At 46.8% G+C, this 11,950-nt stretch overlaps 1 protein-coding gene across 44 annotated transcripts in view; it reads left to right on the top strand.

Moving 5' to 3' along the window:
- Positions 1 to 11,014: 11,014 nt before the first annotated feature.
- The window catches only part of PCM1 (pericentriolar material 1), an 84,348-nt gene continuing 83,412 nt past the window's right edge, over positions 11,015 to 11,950 (top strand). For 38 of the 44 annotated variants that reach the window (XM_080662570.1, XM_080662567.1, XM_080662563.1 and 35 more), the window contains exon 1: positions 11,015 to 11,357. The gene's annotated coding sequence lies outside the window, so the exon portion shown is untranslated. The remainder of the gene's footprint in view (positions 11,358 to 11,950) is intronic. The other 6 variants (XM_080662564.1, XM_080662562.1, XM_080662543.1 and 3 more) reach the window with 1 other exon arrangement.

Below are 11,950 nucleotides of genomic sequence, written 5' to 3'. Positions count from 1 at the left end.
AGAATAAAGGTCAATGTTCTGGGAAGGCATGCCAGAGACAGGACTTAACTGGGGAGGATGTTTTTCCTTTAGTCCTTGGCTGTTCGGTCAAAACATGGTGGAAGACTGTCATCAGGAAAGGTCAAATTTTCGATCTTGTATGATTGCACCAAAGGTATGAGATGAGAATGAGACCAGACATCACTGGCTGAAAGAAGTAAGTTAAGCTTTTTTTTTTTTTTTTTTTTTCACGGCCTAGGAGATGGTTTGCATGGGAAAGAAACTGGAAGTAGATTGATCCTCCAGGAGGTACCAATAGATTATGCTCAGGTGGTGAGGACGCAAATGAAGGTGATGGCATTCAGGTTGTGACAGCGGGGCTGATGAAGAGAGTTTGGCATCCAGGAGGAAGAATCAATAGGACTTACCACTAAGGAAGTGTAGGATGAGGGCAAGAAATGATGTGTGATAATGCCAAGACTTTGAACTGGATAAATAAATAGTGGTCTTACTTATATGCTCTATCTTTTGTCATATAGATAAAAACTCTGGGGATTGGTTCTATTTTTAAATGTGGTCATAAAATTTGAATCATCATGTGTTTTCCAATTAGTTGGATAATATTCTAAAATGAGATAATATTTTAAGAATCTAAAAGCTGGAGAAAAAGTACACATAGAGATTGGATTTAGGTATCTGAACAAAAAAAGATTTATAACAAAGTTATTGAAAGCAGAGAAGTCATACTGAGGACTACAGTGAAAGCAGACATCTTGAGTTACCGCCCATCTTCCTTATGTGCACAGGCACATTTTAAAATGTGGTTTTACTTAACATGTGTTCTTGTTTTCTTTTTCCTCCACATATTTTTACACAATATAGCTACATTTCTTCTTCATGTGTTACGTGTAAACAATCTGTTTTCTATTAGAATTTAACATTTATTTGGTTTCAATTGTTTTGTTTTTTATGATGTGATCTTATGAGGAGATTCTTGCTTCATAAGAAAGATGTTATTATTTAGAATCATAAAATATATGCCATTCTGAAGTCCTTGCCTACACATGGCAAAAAAATACCCCAAACATTCCTTGGCAGAGCTCTTTCTATTCTTTGCAGGGGAAAAATTGAATAAGAAAATATCTTTTGCACTTTGTTAGGGAACAATTTAGAGTTATATTCCAGTAGAAAAAAAAATTCAGATAGGTGTGTCGACGGAGCACAAAAAAGTGAGAAGGCTTGATATAGAAATAAATGACAAAGATTTATTAATGTGTCTCAGGATTTGCAAATCAGAAACACTACCAGGTAACACCCAGCTTGTTCTGAAGAAAAGAGAAGAATAAAGAGTTCTTACTCTTTAAAAAGTAAATTCTTGAGAAGAATAGGTCCTGCATTCTTAGCCTCTGGATTGGTCTGAGATAGTAATCTTACCGATGTCTGATGGTCTGAATAATGTATGTCAGGTGATATGGACACATGAATGTTCTTTCCTAAGTTCTTCAGAAGGTTACCTATAGGCTATATATATATATATATATATATATATATATATATAGTCCCCCCCCCCAAAATGTATACACACTTTAATGTAAGACAGTTCAAAATTTACCCTTAGCTCCATTTTGAGAATGAAATGTATTTTAAAAAACACTGCCTTTAGAATTATCTAAACCCCTGGTTTAAACCCTCCAACTTGATATGTCCTGGGAAGCAAGCATTCCACACAGGGCTTACCATGAATAGAGAAGGTGGGGTAAAACATATAGACCCCCAAAGAAAAAATATAGGAAAAAGTATATAGTAATTACAACTCTAAAGAACTAAAACCATGTACACATTGATGAAATGCAAACGTGGATGGAATTGTCAGAATCACAGGGTTATTATTTTTTTTTTAAAGAAAAGGACAAACTGGTTATGAAGGAAAGGGCAGTTCAGACTGGTGTAAATATTAATATTGTGTGTTGAGAGTAGCAATTGGGTATTTTGGAACTTAGTAAAAAGCGAAGTAGGCAGTAATGAGAGATGTCATGGTGATTGGATATGAAGAAAACACAAGAAGGTAAGAGGAGCCGGGGAACATTACTTATGCAAGTGGATTTGATATAATTAGTTGATAGGATTATATATAGCAATTGATTTAATTATTTATAAGTATGGGCTTTTAGCAAAAGAGGTACATAAGAAAAATTATAATTAATATGCCTCTTTTTTTCAATACAAACACTAGATCAGTGTTTCTTAACTGGGGGTGATTTTGCCATCCTCTCCTCATCCGACCCCCATTCTGACAATGTCAGTAGACATTTTTGGTTGTCACAACTGGGAGGTGGGGTGCTACAAGCATCTATGGGAAGAGGCCAGGGATGCTGCTAAGCATCCTGCATTGCACAGGGCGGCTCCCACAACAAGGAGCCATCCAGCCCCAGATGACAGTTGTACCAAGATGGAGAAATGCTGGGCTAGCTTACGGCAGAGAAGTAAAGTTCATAAATTTAATTAGAAGGTCTAAGAACCAGGTCAGAGGCTTCCAAATAGTCCCTTGTTTGACATGATCAATCTCTTCTTTCATCAAGCTACCCACAAAGCTAATATAAAGAGTAAAGATAAAATTAGTTATATTCAATTGTAGGAATATTCCAAATTTCACATTCTGCTCTTAATAGACTCTGTGTTTCCACCCATCAACATGGATGATTCTCAGAAACATAATGTTGAATGACAAAGCAAGTCAAGTAAGAATATATTCAGTGTGATACCAGTTACAGAAAGTTTGAAAACAAGCAAAACTAAACAATATGTTATTTAGGGGTATATAAGTTATATGAGGAAAATTAAGAATGATAACAACAATATCATTCAGGATAGCATTTATGTCTGCAAAGAAGGAAAATGGATTTGGAGAAAAGCACAGGGGACCCTTAAATATATTGATTACATTCTAATTTTTAGAGTAGGTAGTGGGTTATCGAGTGAAGTTACTGTACTTCATAGTTTACATAAATGTCATATATTCCCTTGGGGGTATCGAAATCACATAATACAAACAATCATAAAATTCAGTTATTGAGCGTTGGCCTGAGGACTGAAGGGTCCCAGGTTCGATTCCAGTCAAGGGCACATGCCCGCACTCGGCTCCATCCCCAGTGGGGGATGTGCTGGAGGCAGCCAATCAATGATTCTCTCTCATCATTGAAGTTTCTATCTCCCTCTCCCTTCCACTCTGAAATTAATAAAAATATATTAAAATAAACTAAAATTCAGTTATTATATCAGTGCAATGGCCACTGAAGATTTTTCCTTTAAATTCTATTACCCCCTGCAGGTTAATACTAGGTACTGCAAAGAACTGTCTTTCAAAAACCAAATGAATGAACATCAAAATAAATGAAATCTGCAAGGCATTTGGGATATAAACAAATACAAAAGGCTGGGTTTCTGCTCCAGCCATGCTTAAAATCCATTTGTGGATAAAGAACATCCAGAACACATTAAGGAAATAAATGATATAGCACACAATATTATATTGTAATGGCCCCTTTGTCAGTGTCATACTTAAATAACAGAAACAAATGATATTTTACAGCATGAGAAACTGATTTAGTTTAGCATCAGAATCCAACCCCTTGACTTGATTCCTCCTGCCGCCATCTTAGGCCAGGCCTTAGTCACTTCATGCCAGTTACCACCTGTTCTCTGTCTCTCCCCTCTCCTCTGTTCCCCCTCATTTGTTCTAAACATTGCCGCTGTCTTAAAATAACTACTTCATATTAGAAGCCATTCATGTTCTCCATCTACATTTCCACCAGACCGTTGTGCCCAATTTCACCCTGTACAGAAATCCTGGAACTATCGTTATCTTTGAGGGAGTACTTTTTTTGATTTCCTAAAGCACTTACTGTTTGTATCATTTATTTGCCATTTTTACATACTGACACTAAAACTAATTCCTTTACATACGGTTTGTCTTCTAAGTTAGGTAAGTTTTTGGAAGTCTGGGATAATTTTCTAGTTTTAGGGGGTTTTCTTTCTTTTGTCCCCTGCTAAGATTTGTAATGCCCATATTTGAGTTTGAGGACCCCATTTTAATGTAAAAATTTCTCAGACTCCTCCCTCACCAAACAGACATAATAGCATTTACATTTTTCAGGTTCCATAAATTAAAAAACAACAACATAATGACGATATTGATTTCAGTAACACTTCAGAATTAATATGAATTGTTTTAATGACAATAGCTTCTACATAATTATATATACACTAGACGCCCAGTGAACGAAATTCGTGCGGAATGTGGTGGGGGGGGAGCCCCTCAGCCAGGCCTGCATCCTCTCGCAATCCAGGATCCCTCGGGGGATGTCTGGGAACGGCCCTAAACTGGCAGTCGGACATCCCTCTCGCAATCCGGGACCGCTGGCTCCTAACCACTCACCTGCCTGCCTGATCGCCCCTAACCACCTCTGCCTCGGCCCCTGTCGCTGTGGCTTCATCCGGAATGACGACCAGAAGGTCTTCGGCTGTCTAGTCTAATTAGCATATTATGCTTTTATTATTATAGATAATCATTAGGGTAGGTAGTGGATATATATATATATATACACATATACACACACACTAGTGACCCGGTGCATGAAATTTGTGCACATTTAAAGGGGATTAATTAGAAGAAATAATTTAATATTGCTATTTGCCCTTTCTCTATAATAGAAGTGTCAGAGATGAAAGAAAACTAGTAAAACGTATATGAAAACCTTCCTCCTGTCAGAGTCTGGGGCTCACCATGGGACCCAGAGTCAAGTCCCTGCCCACCCACATGCACCTCAAAATCGTGTGAGACCCAGACCCGCTCCCCCCCCCTTGGGCTAGATCCAGACCTGGCCATTCCAACGCTTGTCAAGCCCTGCAGGGCAGGGAGCATAGCTTCAGGTCCCCTGGCCCAGTGCCAGGATGGGGGGCATGGCCTGAGGTCCCCCAGCCCAGACCAGGGAGGGGGGCGGGCCTTGAGGTCCCCCATCAAGCCCCGCCAGGTGGGGGGGTGCAGCCTCAGGTCCCCCATCAAGCCCCACTGGCAGGGAGGCACAGCCTCAGGTCCCCCGTCAAGCCCTGCTGGGCGGGGGCGCGGCCTGAGTTCCCCTGACCCAGCACTGGGGGTGCACCTTGAGGTCCCCCATCAAGTCCTGCTGGGTGGGGGTCATGGCCTGAGGTCCCCTGTCAAGCCCAGCCAGGCAGGGGGCGCAACCTCAGGTCCCCTGGCCCAGTGCTGGGGCCGGGGGCGCGGCCTGAGGTCCCCTGTCAAGCCCCACCTGGTGAAGGGTGTGGCCTGATGTCCCCCGGCCTGGCGCTGGGGTAGCAGCCTGAGGTTCCCTAGCCCAGCACCAGGACGGGAAGTGCACCTTGAGGTCCCCTGTCAAGCCCTGCCAGGTGGGAGACACGGCCTGAAGTCCCATCAAGCCCCACGGGGCAGGGGAGGGTGTAGCCTCAGGTACCTGCTGATTGCTCGTTAAGCCTCCTTATGGGAACTTGGCCTCAGCTGTGGGTGCAGCCATCTTTGTGATGGAGTGATGGTCAATTAGCATATTCCCTATTTATTAGATAGAAGATATATATATCCTATCTAATAAAAGAGTAATATGCAAATTGACCGTACCTCCGCTACACCCACAAGCCATGCCCAAAAGCCATGCCCACAAGCCAATCAGGAGCAAATATGCAAATAAACCCAACCAAGATGGCTACGGGCACAGAGAGCAGGAGGGAAGCTTGGGTTTCCCCGGCAATGGAGGAAGCCAAGCTTTCCGCCTGCCCTTGCCGGCCTAGGCCTCCACTCAAGGCTACAAAGTTTCAATGATAGAAGATACATAAATTCAAACAGAAATGGTGGCAGCCACGGAGCTGGAAGAGCAGGAGGCTAGGGTTGCCCGTGGCGATGGAGGAAGCCAAGCTTCTGCAGCCCTGGCTGGCCCAGGCCTCTGCTTAAGGCCACAAAGTTTCAATTATAGAAGATACATAAATCCCAACAGAAATGGCTGCCGCCTCAGAGCAAGCAGAAGGCTTGGCTCCGCTCCAGGCTACAAAGTTTCAGTTGTAGAAGATAAATAAACCCCAGATACCAGGGCCTCCGCTTGGGTCTCCAGGGGGCGTGGCCAGACTGCAAACCACCACAGGCCCCTCGCCCAGGCCACCCCAAGCCCCAAGGGAACCCCCACCCTGATCCGGGACACCCTTCAGGGCAAACCAGCTGGCCCCCACCCGTGCACCAGGCCTCTATCCTATCTAATAAAAGAGTAATATGCAGATTGACCATCACTCCAACACACAAGATGGCTGCCCCCATGTGGTCAAAGATCCTGCCCCCATGTGGACACAAGATGGCCACCATAAGATGGCCTGCAAGGGAGGGCTGTTGTGGGTGATCAGGCCTGCAGGGAAAGGCAGTTGGGAGGGCCCCAGGCCTGCAGGGGAGAGCAGTTGGGGGGGACCAGGCCTGCAGGGGAGGACAGTTAGGGGTGACCAGGCCTGCAGGGGAGGGTAGTTAGGGGCAAACAGGCTGGCAGGGGAGCTCAGTTAGGGGTGACCAGGCCTGTTTTTTCCTTGCTGGCCATCTTGTGGTGGCCATCTTGTGTCCACATGGGGGCAGGATCTTTGACCACATGGGGATAGCCATCTTGTGTGTTGGAGTGATGGTCAATCTGCATATTACTCTTTTATTAGATAGGATAGAGGCCTGGTGCACGGGTGGGGGCCAGCTGGTTTGCCCTGAAGGGTGTCCCGGATCAGGGTGGGGGTTCCCTTGGGGTGTCAGGCGGCCTGGGCGAGGGGCCTGTGGTGGTTTGCAGGCCGGCCATGCCCCCTGGAGACCTAAGCGGAGGCCCTGGTATCTGGGGTTTATTTATCTTCTACAATTGAAACTTTGTAGCCTGGAGCAGAGTCAAGCCTTCTGCTTGCTCCGTGGCGGCAGTCATTTCTCTTGGGATTTATGTATCTTCTATAATTGAAACTTTGTGGCCTTAAGCGGAGGCCTGGGACGGCAAGGGTGTGAGGAAAGCTTGGCTTCCTCCATCGCCCGGGGCAACCCAAGCCTCCTGCTCTTTCGAGCTCCGTGGCTGTCGCCATTTCTCTTTGGTTTTATGTATCTTCTATCATTGAAACTTTGTAGCCTTGAGTGGAGGCCTAGGCCGGCAAGGGCAGGTGGAAAGCTTGGCTTCCTCCATCGCTGGGGAAACCCAAGCTTCCCTCCTGCTCTCTGTGCCCGTAGCCATCTTGGTTGGGTTTATTTGCATATTTGCTCCTGATTGGCTTGTGGGCATGGCTTGTGGGTGTAGCGGAGTGATGGTTAATTTGCATATTACTCTTTTATTAGATAGGATTATTATAGATACTAGAGGCCCAGTGCACAGATTCATGCGCCGGTGGGGTCCCTTGGCCTGGCCTGTGCCCTCATGCAATCCAGGACCTCTCAGGGGATGGTGGAGAGCCGGTTTTGGCCCAATCCCTGCAGACCAGGCCATGGGACCCCACTGGTGCACAAATCCATGCACCCAGCCACTAGTATGCATATAGGATCTTTGGCTAATCTCTTTCTGCCCTTCCCCCTCCCCCCTTCCCTCTGAGATTCATCAGTCTGTTCTATGTTTCTATGTCTGTGCATTGAGCATCTGCACCCTGGTGGTCATTGCCTGTCATAGGGTCGGCTGGTCATTTAGATTTTTATATATATACTAGAGGCCCAGTGCACAAAATTTGTGCATGGGTAGGGTCCCTAGGCCTGGCTGGCAATCAGGGCTGACCAGGGCCTTCCGGCTGCTGGCTTGGGCCTTCCTTCATTATGCGCCACCCCCTGGTTGTCAGCGCATGTCATAGAAAGTAGTCAAACTCCCGAGGGGAAAATTTGCATATTAGCCTTTTATTATATAGGATATATACACACTAGTGGCCTGGTGCACAAATTCGTGCACATTGGAAGGAAATTAATTAGGAGACATATTTTAATATCGCTATTCGTCCTTTCTCTATAAGAGGAGTGTCAACCAAACTCACAATCCACAATGACAGATGGAAACACAAGTGTGCAATTGGCACCAGTGAGAGCTTTATATGTATCGTGCATGCACGAAGTCAACTTAGCCTTTTATAGATATAGAATAAACTTGTTTAATTAGACCTGCTTTCTGATTTAGCTAAACTTTTTCCAGCCCAGTGAGGCAAAACAACTTCTCTTTCAGGTAATTGTCAGCAACACTGCAGTAAATATCAATACGAAGCATATTATTATTATAGATCATGCAGGGAGAACAAGGGTAAAATATTTAACTGCCACAGTGTTTGACTATATTCTGTGCAGTGAGAAAACCTGAAATCATTTTCAAGGTCCACCATTTCTTACTTCTTTTCAGTCAGGTCAAGTTTCTAAACTTTCTAAATCTCCATTTTCTGGCTAATGGGATTCCAGCAAGTCTCCTATCTACCTACTCCAGGACTTCTGTGAGGATCAAATAAGATGAGGCACGTGAAACGCTTCACAGACATTTGGTTAAAGTGTGAAATGTTTGCACTTGTCTATAAAGCAAGTCATGCTCCTGGGCTGAAGAAACTGCAAGCAGGCTAGTCGTCACTAGGGAGAGGAAGCCATACGTTGCTACGTGACATCATTACCCAGTGCCCACAGCCACCGTTTCTGGGCTGGGCTGGGCTGTGGGCCGCATTTTGTGCCATGGCAGCATCAGTTGCGATTTGGTGGGCTGTCGCTCTGGGGTGGTAGCGGGGCCTGTGTCCCACTTGGGGGAAGCCGAGTGTTGCTTTGTTGGCGCCAGGTCCACGCTGCTGTTTCTCTGTAAATGGCCAGTGCATGTCACAGCAGCTCCGGCGTTGAGCGTCTGCCCCCTGGTGGTCAGTGCGCATCATAGCAACCAGTTGGATGGGTGGAGGGACACTTAGCATATTAGCTTTTTATATATATAGATAGATATGAGGGGGACCAAAGGTTTGCCTCCTCAAAATATGCCTTTTAGGATTTTGATTTTAGGCTGGTTATTAAGAAAACAAAACTCGGAAAGAAACTTTGACCCTCCCCCTTATGTGCTTAAAGGAATTTAAATAGAAAAACCTGCTTAAAGCATAATACCATAGACTAAATGTGCCAGGCCCTGAGAAATCTAGCAAAGCCTGTTTGTTGAACTTCCTTCTGTGTACCTTTGTTTCTGGGTGGCCCAGCAAGCATTTGTTTATTACATATTTGCTATTTCTATCCACCTCTAAACTGCTTGTTTTCCCTTTAAAATCCCAGATCCCAGCCGCCCTCTCATTTGTCCAGAAAGGCATATGTCTCAACTGCCAGTGCCTCCTTGGGTCTCATATTCTTATGGCACCCCCGGCATGTATATCTGTAATACAGTTTGGACATTTTTCTCCTGTTAATCTATTTGATTATTATTAGCTCAGCCAGAACAACTTAGAAGGTAGGAAGAAAAAATACTTTTTGCACCGCCATATAAAACAAAATGATAATGATGATGATACTGATAGCTAATATTTTGAAATCTTATACGGTAGTACTTTTTCCTATGCATTTTCTTCTTTAATCCAAAAATCCCTCCAAGGATTCAGTAGTCCTTGGTTTAAACCTGGACTCTACCACTTGGCGCCAAGAGCTTTGGTGATTTATTCAACCTGTTGTTTGTAAAATGAAATGAATGCAGAATCAATCCCTTCAGGGTAGTTGTGAGAATTAATATAATCACAATAGGAGAGATGCTTAACTCTGTGCCTTGTACAAAACAGACACTACGCAAAGAGGCTCTGAGAGGGTAATGTGCCCGAGACCTTGGCGCTGAGTATGGAATTCAAAGGGGCGAGGGCGCGCGGGATTGCAACCAGCACCTACTGGTTAGCTGCTCTATGCTCTGTGCACTGTTTTCCTACAAAACAGAATTTGTTGACATCACACCCTGTTCCATCGTTCAGTAAAATATGAGCTCTCCACGGGCAACGTTTTTGTTACCTAAGTCATCAGCCCACAAAGTACTAAAACATGTATGACAAGAAGAAGCGCCAGACCAGTGCACTGAGGCTGAGCCTGGATACATTGCAAATTGCAGCAGGCTGGAAGAGCGGCCGCGCCTGAATTATGCATTGAGACCAGTTCTGGTGACCGGTTTTGTGAACAGCTTCTGTTGGTCATGGAGAGCAATTTGTTGTTGGAACCCAGATGCCCATTCGTTTTTCCTTCCTTATTTTGCTTAAAACAAGCAAACAAGCAAGCAGAATTATAAACTGCCTAAAAACAGAATGCCCTTGCACTCCAGGAAAATTGACCCATTCTAACTTTCCAGGTAGGCACACTTGAAAACCTTACATATCCCTTTGTCGCATGTTTTTGTTTTACGAGAGAACTGTCAATTTACTAACCTTAAAAAAGCTGCTGCTCAGAGAAGAGCGTAAAGTAAAAGAGAATTCAGAATGCAGGTTTAGAGAAAATTTCTCAATATTAAATTCTGATGTAAATCATCTGTTCCTTCTGAAAACAAAAAAGTAGGCCATTTATCCAAGGTGGCATTAATTATTAATATTTATGATCTCCCACAAACTATATATATATATGGCTTATGGATTTTTCTCCTCACGTGTAAACCTAAAACTAGATTGTAAAGACCCTTTTGTTCCCATCCCTTCGTGACCGGGAAGTGGGTGGACAGGGAATCCAAGAGCGACCGCGGACTTGGGTCAGTTCTCCTCCCTCCGGCACCATCCGGAGTGACACCCCCACGGAAAGCGAGAAGGCGGCTCCGCTCTTTTTCCAGCTGCCAAGGGTGGTCAACCCACTTCCGCACAGGCCTCGAGTCCCCAGTTTCGCGAGCCGCCGCGGGAAGCGCACAGCGTGCTGGGATTTGTATGCCTCTCCCTTATGGCGGAAGGGCGGACACGCCTAACCCGGGTCCAGTGGCATTCTGGGATATGTAGTCTCTGGTTGTTCGTTGGTGTAATCGGCACCGGCCCACTGAGGATCCTGAGGTGATACCCGAGACTCCGGCCGGTCACATGACTGCAGTCTAGCGCGGTGAGCGCACTGCGGCCCCGCCCCGGCTAGAGGTCGCAGCGCGCGGCCGTTGCCGCGGAGACGGCGCACGTCGCACAGCGCGTAGCCCCCTCTGCAGTCCCCCCGCCCCTCTTCTCCCACCACAATGAGATCCTAAGATGGCGGTGGCTGCGGCGGTTGGCGCCGCCTGGCTCAGCTAGGGAAGGCGGCCATTGGGCCCGCGGCAGCCCGGGAACTGTGGGCTCTCCCTGCTGCGGTCTCCAGGGGAGGACCGCGGTCGGTGGCGGGTCGAGGGGGCTGACCGTTACTCCGCCCTCGGCTGGAGCGGCCGCTCGGTTTCCAGGTAATACCTGCGCGTCCCTAGCCCTTGGCAACCGAGGCAGCGCGGCGCCGGGGGCGGGAGAGCAACGGCTCTGGACACTTGACCCCCCGGGCCTGGCCTCGGGCCACGCCTCGATGGGCTCCTGGGTCTTCGCGCTGCCTGCTCCGGTCCCCCAGGCAGACAGCCCGCCCCCTGGTCCGGACCGGCCGGCGCCATCTCCGGGTGAGCGTCTGGGACGCGTTAGGGACCGCTGAGCCCCCTGCTCGCCTCTCCGCCCCTCCTTTTCCGCCCAGGGGAGGAGGCCGCCCGCGTCCCGGCCGCCTCGGGAATGTCCCTCGAGTGCGGGAAGCGGAGACGGGGTAGCGGTTTGGTTGTCAGAGGCAGGGTGGGATCTAGTTCTCGACGGCCAGGGGCCTCGGTGGCCATAGTCTCGGTCCTTGTGCTTCCTCCCTCCCTCCCTCCCCCAAATTCCATTCTGTGGGGCTCTTCACCCAGAATTTGGGGTGAGGAGCGACGCGGCTTTCGGGTCGGGCTGTGAGCCGCGGGGATTTCTGCTGTCCGGGGTGTTGGTGGAGCAGAAGGGCCGCGGGAGGCGTCTCGGACCCTGGCGGGCG

This window comes from Plecotus auritus (assembly GCF_963455305.1).
Source record: "Plecotus auritus genome assembly, chromosome: 3".
Classification (NCBI taxonomy): Eukaryota; Metazoa; Chordata; class Mammalia; order Chiroptera; family Vespertilionidae; genus Plecotus; species Plecotus auritus.
The sequence above is the reverse complement of the archived record's forward strand: the minus strand, read 5'-3'. Positions and strand labels throughout refer to the sequence as shown.